General features: G+C 36.9%; 1 pseudogene; it reads right to left on the bottom strand.

Moving 5' to 3' along the window:
* Positions 1-528: 528 nt before the first annotated feature.
* Positions 529-2431, bottom strand: LOC126610693 (uncharacterized; annotated as a pseudogene).
* Positions 2432-11034: the final 8603 nt, after the last annotated feature.

Below are 11034 nucleotides of genomic sequence, written 5' to 3'. Positions count from 1 at the left end.
AATTTCTAAAATTTTACACAATACACAAATTTTATCATAAATATTTATTTATGTATTCTATTATTTTTCATTTTACTACTAAATTAAACAGTTTGTGCGACTAGGGACATTTTATCTTGCAAAGAATTGTTTGGTCGCGCATAAACTATGGCGACCAGAAAATCATCGTGCATATTTTGTTGCGCAAAACTCGTGAAAAAAGACATTGCGCAATGAACATTTTCAAATTTGTCTCGCGTCTTAACAATTACGCGACGCTTTACTAGTCGTCGCTCGAAAGTTATACGGACAAAGGCTTTCGTCGTACGATATAAATGAGTACAAGTGCGTTTGTGGGTAATTTGTCTCAAAACTTTTTGCGCGACGAATAGTAAGACATGCTTAATTTTGCGCGACGACATTTCGTCGTCGCGCACGTGTAATTTTTAATAAAACAAATAGAATAGAAGGAAAAAAAAAACAGATTTCATACTAATGAGAAAGAAAAAAAAATCAAATTTATAATATAAATAAAAATATACGTACAAATATAAAGTTTTTTTTTAAAAAATGGAACAAAACTATGAAAATAAAGAGGCAAAATCTATAGGCATGTCATTCGGAGGTGCTTGGTAATCTTGCTGCTGGTTGGAGATAGGGTCGGAGGTCGATGGGCCTGATTGCTGTGCTTGCTCGGTGTGGAAGGGCTGTGAGGACGATGGTGTAGAAAAACTGGGGAGATGTATTCCAGAGGAACTGAGGGCTTGTACAAGCATTGACATTTAAGACTTGTACGATGCTAGCTCACTCCTCAGCCCAGCGACTTCCTGCATCAAAGCCGCAACCTTGGTCTTTGACTGCGAGGATGACGAGGCTCCAGTCTCCCAACAATATATCCCTGGCCTCCAACCGAAAGTTTTGTCCAACATCTCTGTGACGATGTGAAACCCTGCATCCTAAAGGGGATCCACAGACTCGATCGGCGTGTCCGAGGGAAGGTGGGAGGCGGACTCCTGAAGCATCACCTGTCGCTTCTCCACCATAGTTGCCTGTGAAAAAAAACATGGATTATTAATAGAAAACAATTTGAAAGAATTAGTATAAATGTTTAATGCATAAGAAATTACTTACATGAAGGGACTTGGTTAGCTCATTCCCAGGCCGAACAAAAACGTCAACAAAGACGTCGATCTCCGGAAATTTTGAACCCTCCTAAAATCGGAAAAGATAAGGAAAATGTTAGTATGAAAAACAAAAATTATTAGCAACGTTTTAAAATTGGAAATGAAAGTTGTATTATATACCTTCCGTCATGCCTTCATTCTATAAGAGAAAGGCCTCGAACCCAAATGGTGGAGAAGAGTCTTCTTCTCTCAATTGATCTTGTTCGCCTTCGCCTTCTTCTGTTATACAAAAAATAAACGTATTAGTTGTAATAGTTAAAGAAAATTAAAAAATTAATAATAAACATTATTAAAAAATAAAAAAAAAGTAAAATGAAAGAAGTCGTCATTAAAAACGCACCACATGTGTCGGGTCCTTAAAATGACCGCAAAGCCAAACCCTACTATCTTGTCGGTCCTCCAACTCCTTCGGACATCCCTCCTCAAGAGCGACCTGCAGATCATCAAACTCCTGGAACCATTAGTGCAGGTCACTCTTCCACTGCTTGTAGCGTTCGGAGAAGAGTCGATTGACATACGCGAACTTGTCCTCGTCCATGTGCTCCAAATTGTAGTTTGTCTGCAATATAACAAATATTTTGAAAGCATTAGTAATAAAAGACAGTAATACATATAAATATATAAATTTTACATGAAAAGCATGACAAAGGCAATGCTACTTACGCACAATTGATTGTGCACCGTAATCTTCGTCTCATCCGGCATCGCCTTCCAAGACTTCCACAGCATAGGGCAAAAGGTCCGCACGACATGCCCAATGTCGTGGGCCAATACACTATGCTGCTCCGCCGTTGGTGCTGCTTAATGTCGCTCATCGTATCCGATTGGGATACAACCATTGGTCACTCGGGTGACCTTCCTCGTCTTCAATTGCCGACAAGGTCCCCGGGTGTTTTTCTTCGCTGCAAAGAGATGAAAAAAAATCATTAACCTATAACTAATAACAAATCCTACTAAAATTTCGGCATAACCTCCCCTATAATTAAAACATTTCCCAAAACCCTGAAAATAACATAAACAATATACATATCCAACACAATGATCACAACAGTTTAATAAAAGGTTCGGAACGATGAAAACTTTTTAATCCTTACATGACATAACAAATTGAACCTAAAATAAAAAAAAACTTAGTAAATAAGGGAATGAGGGAGTGAATTAGGATTGTATACCTGGCCGTGTACCGGAGGCATCGGTTGTGGATCCCGATGGCGACATCTGGTCCACAGTGCGGGGGCGTCGGTGAGTTCGTCTGGCGCTAGGTAACGCCATCGAAAAAGTCGACAATGCCTGGGCCTGTGGGACTGGAGGACCATCTGAGTGAACCGGATTGACCGGCTTATGGTCCATCTCTGCCAAAGCAGTGGCGGCAGTAGTAGGTATAGTCGTCGGACTAGGTGTAGCCGTCGGACTAGGTGTAGCCGTCGGACTAGGTGTAGAAGTCGTCAGCTTCTGGGTTCTAATGAGGTGAGACATCTACAAAATTGGCAATCAATTTGTTTAGTACACAAAGATTTTGATTCTGTTTTCACATGCTTACAATTTCTATGGCTACAAAAGGATTGCTAATTGTTGATTTGATTTCAAATTAACTTGTTTACTAAAATAAACATATGGGAATTCCAGTCCATTGGCTGGTCAAAAGCATTTTCTGAATGCATATGGGCAGATTCAATGATTTTGGAGATGTAGAAATATGAAAATAATTGAAACATTCCCATCATAACAAAGTTCATGTGCTCTGCGATTTGCAGCAAAAGAAGTTTGCTAATACCTCTCATGAAAATCTAATATATATATATATATATATATATATATATATATATATATATATATATATATATATAATCTAAACTATAATGGAGGAATTCAAATTATTGTGCAAAAAAGAAAGATTAATATCAAAACGTAAATGTAACTTCAAAATTGGGAGGCCGAATTCAATAACCAACACAATCGAGTCTATCATATTAATAAGGCAACAACAAAGGGTAATACCCCATTATTTATCAACAAATCGTGGCAGTCAACAATGCAAATCCTTAATTTAAGAACCCTGTACTTAAATTAGAAAACCCCTAATTCGAACCCTGTACTTGAAATTAAAAAACCCCTAATTTAATAACCCTAATCTAACCCCCAGTGAAGCACCCTAAATATAACCCCCAATTTAAGAAAACTTAATCTAACCTCACTGCCCAAAATCGTTCCCCTAAGTTAAGACCTCAATCTAACCCCAATTAATAACCCTAAAAACTCTAATTTAAGAACCTAAATGTAACCTCCAATTTACGAACCCAAAATCTAACCCCACCGCCCCCAATTTGAAAAAATAAAAACCCTAATTCTAACCCCCAGTCAATAAACAAAATTGAAACTAAAAACTGAAAAGGAAATTACCTGTTGGAGAAAAAGAGGCGATGGACTGAGAGAGGGATAGAGAGACGAGGTGAGTGAAGGAGAGATGGACGAAGATAGAGAGGAAGGAAAGAGAGGGTATCGCGTGGGGAAAAAGGAAGAAGAGGGAAGTAAGGGAGGAACGAGACACACGGGGGTTAATAATATAGAATATTACGAGACGGAGTGTTTGTCTCGCAAGGCTAAACAATCGACGCGCAAGTTTTTTAAAATTTCCACCAAAAAAAAGTGCTTTATTTGAATTTTCAGACAGTTGCGTGACGAATCAATACATTTCTTCGTGCAAATATACTTTGCGCGATGAAATATATTGATTCGTCAAGCAAGTTTTTTAAAATTTCCGCGAAAAAAAGCGCTTTAATTGAATTTTCAGACACGTGGGCGACGAATACATATATTTCGTCGCGCAAAGTATATTTGCGCGACCAAAAAAATTTTATGCGTTGCGCAATTGTGTTTTAAATTGGTTTTTTTTTATTTTTTATTTTGTTTACAATTTATTATAAAATACAAACAAAACAACTTTATTTACAAAGTAATTCACATATAAAATGGGAATCATTCATACCATTTTTTCCATCACTCTATATAATGCATTAAACATTTCATGTGTTTTTAAAAAAAATTACAAATAAATTGCCTAAATTTTAATCCGAACTATAATAACTTTCACTTTCGTCTCTATCATCATTTTCAGTGTCCCATTCCTTATCATAGATAGGTACGTCACCATCGTCATTCATGCGTACTGGACCATCGTATCGTGGAATATTACCGAGGTCAATCATGATGGACTGAATCGGTATTACGATTGAAGATACTCCATCTATCTGAAATGGTTCTTGGATAAGATTAGTATCTCGGAGTGTTTCCGCACCACTTTCCATGAAAGATTCAAGAGGTTGGTCAACAACATTGTTGATGTCGTCGTCAGTATGGTCTTGTTCTGGTATAGCATACAGGTTCCTATGATCCATCTTCTGAACAACTTTCCAACCTCTCTTGGATTTAGGGTCATCTAGATACACAATTTGTTTTCCCATGGTTGCTAATATGTAAGGGTCGTCATCGTACTAAGTTTTGGTAGTGTTCACGGATAGTAATCCAAGATCTGTTTTCACACTTCCATGCCTATTTGGGTGTGTATCAAACCATCGACACTTAAATAGGATCACTTGACACCGGTCTTTATAAAGTAATTGCACGACACTTGTTAGTTTGCCATAGAATTCAATGTATGTACTTTCGCCTCCTCCGGGGACATGAACACCGCTGTTTTGTGTACACAACTTGTCATCTCGTGCACCCGCTAAGAACTTGACGCCATTGACATGGTAGCCCGAGTACAATTCAACGCGAATTGGTCCGAACACTAAGTTATATAACTCTTCACTGTACACGGGAGAATTCGATGCTTTCAGTTGATTCACCTAATATTAGACAAACATTTAAATTTGTTAGTTCGAGCAACTTAATTGGTACAATATATATGTCCAATACAAAACACTTCAAACTTACATATTCGAGAAACCACTGCGGAAACAATTCACGGTGTTTCTTGGCATACAAATGTGAAGGATGTGCCTGCTTCATCATATTTTCATGCTCATCTAGGTGTGACAGTGTCTCGTCACAATTGTTGAGTACGAACCAATGTGCCACATCCATGTGCTTCTTGGAAAACGACTCACCATAAATCGAATCTTCGAATGGTCGAGCGACCTGGGCAAAAACCACCCCCGTCATTATTGCAAGGAGGACGATTGAAAGTTGTCTCAACATCTTTTAAATACATTCCACAAAATGTAAGTGCCTCATATGACACCCAAGCTTGTATAATGGATCATTCGGGCTTCGCTTTGTTTCGTACACTTTTCTTCAAGTCTCCGACAAGCCTGCCAAAAGAAAATGATACGATACATATATTACTAATCTTAATATATTTAATATCGATTAATAAAAAAGACGAGGAATATATACCTTTCTATTGGATACATCCATCGAAAGTTGACTAGTCCAGCAAGCAATGCCTCATCTGGTAAGTGAACCATCATGTGTATCATACTTGTGAAGAAGGCTGGAGGAAATATCATCTCAAACTTGCATAAAACTTGCACAATGTCATGGCGCAACTACTTAATGTTCGTTCTTCGTAACGTTCTTGACGTCAATTGCGAAAAAAAACTGGACAACAACATGATTGATTTCACTACATCGGGTGGCAAGAGATGTCGAATACCCACAGGAAGTAGGCGTTGCATAACCACATGGCAGTCATGACTCTTTAAGCCAGCTAATTTACCCTCGTCAATGTTCACGCAATGCGCGATATTTGAAACATACCCATCGGGAAACTTTACAAACAATAAAAACTTTCAAAATTCTTTCTTGTCATTTGGTTTCATTGAAAAAAATGCAAGATCCCTTCTGGCTTTATCATTATCCCTATTCATCCATAAACCCCATTGTATTCTCATTCGTTTCAAATCAAGATGAGCTTTGATCGTGTCCTTTGTCTTGCCTTCAATATCTAGAATTGTGCCGACCAATGTGTCAAATACATTTTTCTCAACATGCATAACATCGAGGTTGTGTCTCAATTGTAGTTTGGACCAATACGGGAGCTTAAAATTCATAGACTTATGCGTCCAGTTCATATGTGTAGCAGGTCTTATCCTAGTGACATTGGTCCCGAAATGAGCAAAATCCAAATGGTTAAGCTGTTCCAAAATTTGAGCACCGGACCATTCTCTGGTTCTGAGGCGATGCTCTTTCTCCCCGTCAAACTCTTTATCCTTTTCTCGCCACTTATGGTCCCAAGGCAACCATATTCGATGACCAAGGTAACAAACTTTTCCAGCGTGCCAACTAGATGTTACGTCTTCCTTGCATATAGGGCATGCCATATAACCCCTAGTGCTCCACCCGGAAACCATTGCATATGCAGGGAAATCGTTCACAGTCCACATCACTGCAGCCCATAAAGTGAACATCTTGCCAGTACATTTATCGTATGTGCGCACATCGTGTGTCCATAAATCTTTTAACTTATCCACCGACGGCCGTAAATATACATCAATTGACCTACCAGGATCCTCAGCTATCAATAGAGTCATCATCATGTATTCTTTTGTCATACATTTCCATGGTGGCAAATTATACGGAAATACGAAAATCGGCCAAGTACTGTGGTGTTGGTTTAAAACCCCAAACGGATTAAATCCGTCAGTGGCAAGTCCCAATCTAACGTTACGAGAATCAGCAGTAAACTCGGGGAATGTTCGATCGAACTCTTTCCATGCCTCCCCATCTACATGATGTCGCATCACATCGTCGTCTACCCGTTTTTCCTTATGCCATCTCATGTCTGTGGTAGTATGCGACGACATATACAATCGCTGCAACCTAGGTTTCAAGGGCAGATAACGCATGACTTTTTGTGGGATCTTAGTGGTTCTATTATGAGATGTCATTTTTAACCTCGACTCATTGCATACAAGGCATTTATCCAATGTTTTATACTCTTTGTAGAATAAAATACAATTGTTTTTGCAAGCATGAATTTTTTCATAACCCAACCCAGGACCTTTCAAAACCTTTTGCGCTTCTCTATGGTCTTTCGGCAAACAATTGTCCTTTGGAAGCATTCTCTTGAAAACCCCCAAAAAGTAATCGAAACACTGGTTCGGCATACGATGTTTATTTTTCCATGCATTAGTTCCACAATGGCTGTGAGAACGGAAAAGTTTTCGCACCCCAAGTATAACTCTTGGTTGGCATTTTTTAATAGTTTTTCATATTGTTCGAACTCTGCACTGTCCATTGGTGTAGGCACGTCATCTTCCCCTTCGTGATTGGTGTTTGTTGATGCAAATGGAAAAGCATCATTTATAATATCCATGACTTGTTCATTAGGATCGACAATAGGTTCAACATTATCCACTCTTGTGGCATTTGAAGAAGAAGCATTGTCTAATTGTTCCCCATGATGGTTCCAAGTATTATATGTCTCTATCATTCCATTTCTTACTAAATGAAATTGAACATTTTCTATTGTCTCCCTTAACGTCTTGTTACACCTCCTACAAGTAGGCCTGGCAATTCCTGACACGACCCGATAACCCGACACGACACGACACGAAATTAACAGGTGTTCGGGTCGACACGATAACGAAACGGGTCGTTATCGGGTAACCCGATAAGCACCTGTTAAGATAACGGGTTGGTTCGGGTATACACGTGGGTAACATGATACACGATAAGCAGAATATTAACTATAATAATTATATATACTATAATAATTATACCCCCAAAATATTAACTATAATAATTATATTTATATATATATTAAATTTTAAATTAAATTTAATACCCCTAAAAACTATAATAATTATACATACAAAATAAATAGATTTAAATCTACTTAATAAATAAATATATATACACACACACACACACACACACACCATTGAACTTCATGGGATATGAATTATACGAAACTAATTTCAACGATCCAACCGTCAAACTTGTTTGTTTATGCTTCGAGATTGCATCAGCAAAAAATTACAAAAAACAAACATTCACAGATCAAGTAACGGGACAAAAAATTTCGACGGTTATAAAAGAAAAATCACGATTTAACGGTTATTTTAACTCCGATTTTGATGATTTTTTACAGCTACACTCCTTGACCCTATATGAATACAATGAATGAATTCGATCTTCAATTTAAAATATTTACACTAGTGGATACCACAAAATCTTATGTTATACTTGATGAAAGTATGAATAAACTCTTAAATGTTAGTGAATCTATTGTTTTGATGGGATACGCATTCTACGAAATTAGTTTCAATGATCCAACCGTCAAACATGTTTGTATATACTTCGAGATCGCATACGCCAAAAATTGCAAAAAACAAACATTCAAAGATCAAGTAACGAGACAAAACGTTTCGACGGTTATAAACGAAAAATCACGATTTAACGGTTATTTTAACTCTGATTTTGATGATGTTTTACAGCTACACTCCTTGACCCTATATGAATACAATGAATGAATTCGATCTTCAATTTAAAATATTACACTAGTGAATGAATAAACTCTTAAGTGTTAGTGAATCTATTGTTTTGATGGGATACGCATTCTACGAAACTAGTTTCAACGATCTAACCGTCAAACTTGTTTGTATATGCTTCAAGATCGCATACGCCAAAAATTGCAAAAAAAAACATTTAAAGATTAAGTAACGGGACAAAATTTTTCGACGGTTATAAACAAAAAATCACAATTTAACGGTTATTTTAACTCCGATTTTGATGATTTTTTTACAACTACACTCCTTGACCCTATATGAATACAATGAATGAATTCGATCTTCAATTTAAAATACTTACACTAGTGGGTACCACAAAATCTTATGTTATACTTAATGAAAGTAGGAATAAACACACTAGTGGGTCACTTTCATTATGCTTTGAGTTCCATTGGCAAGGTTTAAACTTTTGAGAAAGGCTTCACAACCTTGAAAACAAAAACGCTTTCATTTTGCATATCCTTGGACATTTAATATTTGTAATAGATTAGTAGTGTATGGATGTATTTTTTATGAGGCTCTTATTTTCGAGTGTAGATGTAGTACTTAAACGACAAATGTGTTTTAATATTTTGAAGTAATATTTATGTGACAATGTGTGGTATGTGCAAATTTAAGAAATTTTTTTTTTTCTTAACAGGTCATAACGGGTTGGGTCATTTTACCCGTTAGGTAAAGTGACCCGACCTGTTAAGGACCCGTTAAGATAACAGGTGTGACACGACACGACCCGTTAAGATAACAGGTGTGACATGACACGACCCGTTGAGATAACTGGTGTTACACGAAAACGACACGAACACGACTGACACGACCCGTTTGCCAGGCCTACCTACAAGGACACCGGATTCTAGTTGCACCCGGGTTATGTGTATTTGCAAAGTCAATAAAATCCTCGATTCCATCCAAGTATTCGTTCGCGCATCTATTCGGGTTATGTATCCACGTCCTATCCATAATTCCTGGAACCACAATAACAATACAACAATCATAATACAACAATCACAACAACTTCATACAAACTGATAGTGTCACCTTATGCCTCCGGTACGGGCCCTATCCCATTCGGGAATGCATAGATATGTCACGTAATTTACGGTTACATCATATTAGATTTCGACGTGGATAAATTTCGACAGCGTCTCGATACAGTTCTTCAGGTGTATGATCCAAAGAACGTACAGAGATGATACCGAAATCTCCACAACCGAAACCTAATTCTTCAACCATAAACTACGCGTCATAACTGTGCATTCCCAAACTGTCCAAATAATTGGACAATTCAAGAATTAATTAGACCGCAGTCATGCTTTCGCATCCATGCGCGAAATCCAACTAATCCTTAAATGGGAAACTAAGTTTTACTAAAAATAAAAAACAAGTACGAAGTTAATTTCAATTAACTCCGTACATCACAACACATATTTGTACGTCAAGTACAAATTTAACAACATAATATAAATATAATTTCATAGCACAATATAAACATAACAAACTAAGTTCAAAATAATTTAATTAATGGTGTATGTTTAAAAAATAAAACGAAGAAATTACCTTCTCAATCGTCATCCAACAATCACTAATCACACACAATATCCCTATAGAGAACGAAATTAATGGCGTTAGTATGAATTTCATTAATACTTTTACCGTAACGACAAAAAACGCTTACCAGACACATTGAGATAGCTCGATCAACCTAGAGAAGATGGAGGGAGTAGTTTAGATGATGAAATTGAGAGAAAATGAAAATGACGGATACCAGATTCAGCAAAATCGCAGGGATGAGTGCAAAGGCACAATCTGCAAATTTTTTGCAGTTTGCCTCTGCACAAGGCTGATTTCAAATAAAAAAGGACGAACGATTTTGCGTGACAAATGATATGTTAGTCACGTAAAGAACCTTTGAGCGACGAAGAAAACTTTTTCATCGCGCAAATATTTCTTATGCGACAAATGCCTATATTCGTCACTCAAATGTTATTTGCGCGACGAAAGAAGACGTTCGTCGAGCTAGAAATATATATTTTTTATTTTTTACGTTTTCCTTCTTTATTTGTATGTACTGTAAAATTTTATTTTATTATAAATCAAAAACTCAAACCTAATTAAACATTAAATTAATTAACAAAACTAATTTACGATCCCAAATGAAAATTATAATTACTGCAAATATTAATACTCATCCACTTAACATATATTTATTCATTAAATTCAACATAAAGTCCACAAAATCTTATTTAAAAAATAAAAAATAAAAATAAACAACCCTCATCAACTTCAATCCTCCCTTGCCTGCAACACATCAAACTTCCAATTCCGGAATCTCTGCTTGAAAAACCCATCCACATAAATCC

This window comes from Malus sylvestris, chromosome 17 (assembly GCF_916048215.2).
Source record: "Malus sylvestris chromosome 17, drMalSylv7.2, whole genome shotgun sequence".
NCBI lineage: Eukaryota > Viridiplantae > Streptophyta > Magnoliopsida > Rosales > Rosaceae > Malus > Malus sylvestris.
This window is presented reverse-complemented; position numbering and strand designations above follow the sequence as displayed.